The sequence below is a fragment of the Talpa europaea genome, assembly GCF_964194135.1.
Source record: "Talpa europaea genome assembly, chromosome: 3".
Lineage (NCBI taxonomy): Eukaryota > Metazoa > Chordata > Mammalia > Eulipotyphla > Talpidae > Talpa > Talpa europaea.
In genome coordinates this window covers 48,876,614-48,881,580 of record NC_140069.1, presented here as the reverse complement: position 1 = coordinate 48,881,580, position 4,967 = coordinate 48,876,614, and positions in this window count along the sequence as shown.

Here is a 4,967-nt window from a genome sequence, read left to right as displayed (position 1 = left end):
ATGGAAACTTGTATTCTTTAAGAATCATATTGTTTTATATTACTTCCTTAAATACTTTTTGTGGCTTGAGCTGGTTGATTTTGCAGACTTCCCATTGCCCATATATAAATATTTTTTGTTATAGCTAATTTGAGAAACACTTTGGGTAACATTGCTGTACTACTCTCATATTGTATATAGAAATAGATCTTAACTGTTTAATATATGTTGGCATAGGTAAAGGACTAACTTCTTTTAAGATAAAAATGCTCACATTATAACATTATTAATAAACTCATTTGTAGTGATGTATTTATGTCCAAAGTGTACTTTATAAAGAAAGGTGATTCTTCCAAGTTATATTGTGAAGATCTTTTTTTTTTTAAAGAAAAAGTCAACACAAAAAGTAAAACACAGGCTACTGTTTCATAATGTGTAGCTTCTCTAATGATTCCCCAACTTTTAAAATTTGTTGAACATAAAAGCGGTGCTAATCTAATTAGTAACTGTGATTGAATAAATCTACTGTAAAAAAGGACTGTGTTCTGGTTTTTAACATGATACCATGAAAGTCATTTGAGAACTGCCTCTGTGGAATGAGCATAAAAGTCTCTTTGATGGACTATTCTATGATTAAAAACTGTGTATAGGTATATATATACACACACACACACAAACACATACATACATATAATGGTATATATAATATAATGGTATATATAATACACATAATTGTATTATTTATTTTCATAGATAGTTATAAATTTTATTTGTTGGATAAATGATAAGTTGGAAAGGAAAACAGTATCACACAAACAACGCCACTCAAAAATGATGTTAATGTGGGTACCAAAAATTAAGACCCAAGACTATCTAGTGGTCTTTTTAACTTTTACCCTTCTCCTTTCCTCTAGACTTATGTACAGAAAATTGACTAAGAGAATATTGTGTGTAGGCATTTTACACATGGTACTTCATTTAATTGGATGAGTAACAGGGAAGTTTAGAAAGCTTGTGATGTTGAAAAAAATCTGTGAGCTGTTTTTTGAGACTTTGGAAATATTCCTCAGGCCGTCTACCTAGGCTCTAGCATATTTCTAAGTATTACTTTAGCATTCAAAGATACTTCTTTTAAAGTTCATTCCTTAGCAATCCACATTTACTGCAATTAGAATTTTTGCAAAATGCCAAAAATCTTTGGCAGTTTAAGTACAGAGAAATGTCAGCAGCACTGCTTATTAATGTATTTATTGGGAAAAAGGAGATCATTTTCAAATTGTTAATGTGTATGAAAATATACCAAGAAAGGAAAGGTTTAAGCAAGTAAAATAAAATTTGCTTAATTCATTCTTAATATGAACTTTCCATTTTTATGACAGTGAATATTTGTTGAAATGTCAAATTATCTGATCCCATTTTAATAAATCTAGTTATCAAATTATTTATAAATAAATTACTGTTATGTTTTTACAATGCTTTCTGCACAAGAATTTTATTATTAACAATGTAATAAAATGTCAATTAGAGTTTTTGCAAAATGCCAAAAATCTTAAATGTAGAAATCATGTAAGATACTTTATAATAGATGATATGGAAACAACTGACTGAACAAAGTTAGGATTTTGTTTCAACTTGACTAGTTGGCATTTTTCCTTAGTTCCACAGCAAGTTTTGAACAAATTGACCAAGTTTGGTACTCTCTTAAGAATTTCAAATAGCACATTGTTTGCTTTGTGGGGAAATCTCCCATTTTCAAAAAAGGTGAAGGTTAATGATAAATTTTCAAATATTAACATGATTATATGATTAAAAAATGTAAATTCCAGCTAAACATGATTGCTTTTAGATGCATAATTTAGTTATGAACTCAACAGTTCATCCATGCCTTATTTCACAGTAATAACATGATTAGTCTTCCTCTGTGGCTTATGAATATATACAGGAAGAAGCCAATAGTGGTAGTGCTATATGGAAAGAGCTTCTAAGTATTGGGTTGCAGTTGTGGTTAGAATATTTAACCACTTGATTTCATGGATGAGGGGTAGTGTGTGTGAGAGTATGTGTGTGTGCATGTGTGTGTGTATGTGTAAAGGGCTTGGTGATAAGGAACAGTACTTAGGAGAATAGTGTCTAATTACCATGAAAGATAACTGAGCTGAAATTATGTTATCCATTATGTCATTAAGGGTCTTCAGAATAAAGTCCAACTTTCTAAGATTTTTACATGTATTTTTCAATTGTCACATGCAATTTTCAATTTACACGCAATTTTCAATTGTCACCTTTTGGAAGAATTAAAGTACTTTTGCTGCCAAAGAAATTCAACCTGTTTTCACCCAAGAAAGGAAATTCTTTTGAAAGTTATAGCAACTTTTATCAACAAATATAAGTGGCACATATATTTCTTGGCACTTGTTACAAATGCATGTTTCTCAGTTAATCTTTTAAATAAAAGGAGTGAACTTTAATGTTCAAGTTTCTGAACTCAAATCCTACCTCCTCTACTTACCAAATGTGAGACTTTTTGTAAATCACTTAATTTTTCTTTGCCTCAGTTTTTTACTGGGGATAAAGAAAATAATAGAGCTTCTGTCTACATTAAACAGAAGACTACAAGTAAGGCACTTAGAACAGTTTTCATTGTTGTTGTATTACTTCTGGGGGTCTTTAGGACCTAACTCTGGTTTAAGAAGTGGAATTTCTGGACCAATATTTTTGACACTTTTTAAGCCTCTTAATATGTTATTGACTTGGTTTTCAAAAAAGGATCTACTAATCCATGTTCCTAAAGTATCTGTGAAAGTTCTGATTTCACCTTTATCAATACAGTTTTAAATCATAGAATAAATAGTCCATCAAAGAGACTTTTAGTTCATTCCACAGAGTAATGCTCCAATAAGACAGCACTTTATTACTTTAATTTTCATTTTCTTTATGATTAAAGAGGTTGATTTTTTAATGAGTTCATTTAATTATGTGTAAAAGGTCCTTGTCCTATTTTTTTTTTTTTTTTGAGGTCTTACTGTTTTGCTCATTTATTTTTGTGAAAACTGCTTATTAAAGATATTGGTCCTTTTTAATATTTATTGTAAATATTTCTTTTAATTTTGTATTTCCTATGTACAGAAACTTCAAGTGCTTATTTAGTGAAATCTGTTGATCTTTTTCCTTTGTGTTTTCTTCCACTGAAAAGCTATTCTTAAAATTTATGAAGCCTAGTGCTGGGTCAGACTGATTCATATAGTTTACTCATCAGTTTCAAGGAGTTGGAGTCACTTATTTGTGTGGGCTTAAGAAGTTACTCTTCTTACTGAAATTGTAGCAAAATTAGTGCAAAAATTGTTGTACCAATAATCGTAGCAAAAATTGTCTACTAAATACAAACTTTTATTTATATAAATAGGTAGCCAGCATCAGTTGATAAAGCACATTATAGTTTGCAGAACACTTTCAACTTGCATTATATAATTTCATTTCATTCCTCATAACTACCTTGTAAAGCATAATATGATGGCTGTCATGTATTCAAATCTCAGAAAGGATATGTCTTTTCTAAGGTTTTATATCCAGTAAATGGCAGAGTGCAGACTATACTATAAAGCAGATCCTACAATCCTAAATTCACAATTTTCTCACTTTTCTTCATGTTCTTGGAAAAATCTATAAATGTGTATATATATATATATATACACACACACACATGTATACACACACGTGTGTAACTTTTTAAAGGACCACTTTTTTGGGTTTTAAAATTGCAAATTCTTAGACATCTTATTAGAAAAGAGGAAAGGAATTAAAATTTGTTGAGCTAATATTTATATTTTAAATATTTACATTTGAGCTTCAATATTGATTAAAGTACCCTTAAATCCCTTTTTAAGTTTCCCTTTAGCAGGAACTATAGACTATCCTATTAGTAAAGACTCCTTTTTCATCTTGTCTCAGTATTATAGCTCTGATTTTTTTCTTTTAAGTCATCTTTTGGAAGGTTTTGTGTTTTTACTTCTGTAGCAATTTATGCTGATTTTTACCAAATCAGTCTCACTTCTTTCCCTTTCTTTCCAAAGATGAAGCCTATGTTTAGATCTCATAATGCTTAAACCCAGGATGCTTTATATAATCATTATATCCTTTAATTCCCAAAGTAGTACATGAGGTAGATATTATTTTCTTTTCCATTTTACTGGTTATGAACAAATTTAAGTTCCCTAACATGCTCAACATCTCGTGGCTACTAAATATTGACTCCATGTTTGAAACCCAAGTTTTTTCCTGCTGTACCCTACTGCCTTTCTAGCCTGGATGACTGAAATTCTTTTCACCTGTTATGATCCTAGAAACAGTTTTTCTTATGTGTCTGAGCAGCTATAAATGCACTTCTTGGTTCTCCTCCCATAAACCTAATTCCATCTCAGGGTCATTCTGCACAGCTTGACTTACACATAAAAATTAACTTTTAAGAGGTTTACTTTAGCTTGATAGCCATCTATTCACTGATCTAGAAAGCAGGTATCCTGAGTGCAATTTCCTTTCTATAAATGAATACATTGCCCCACTCTTCTGTGAGCTCATTCTTTTAGAGTATCACATTTGCATTATTGTTCCAGACTAGATGAGGGCAGACTGACCTACAGTTCTCAAGCTCTCTTGGTCTTCAAATTTCTGCAAACAATTGGGACTGGGCATTCATGGGATCTGCACTTTAAATTTTTTTCTTTTTTTTTTTTGAGAAAATTAAAAGAAAAGGAAATGGAAAATACTTAGCAAAGATAGACATAAATAGCTCCTGGAGTGGGAGAAAAGATTTGTAGAAAAAAGATGAAAGGAACTGCATTCCCACAACATTGACCAAAGATGATTCAGGGGTAAGGTTTAGGGGGAATGTCTTTACTTACAGAATTGAGATAAAAAATGAATTCTTCTGAGGAGAGAATGAGCTGAAAGGAGGTTTAGATGTAGCAAAGTTTTTAACATGTGTGCCAGAA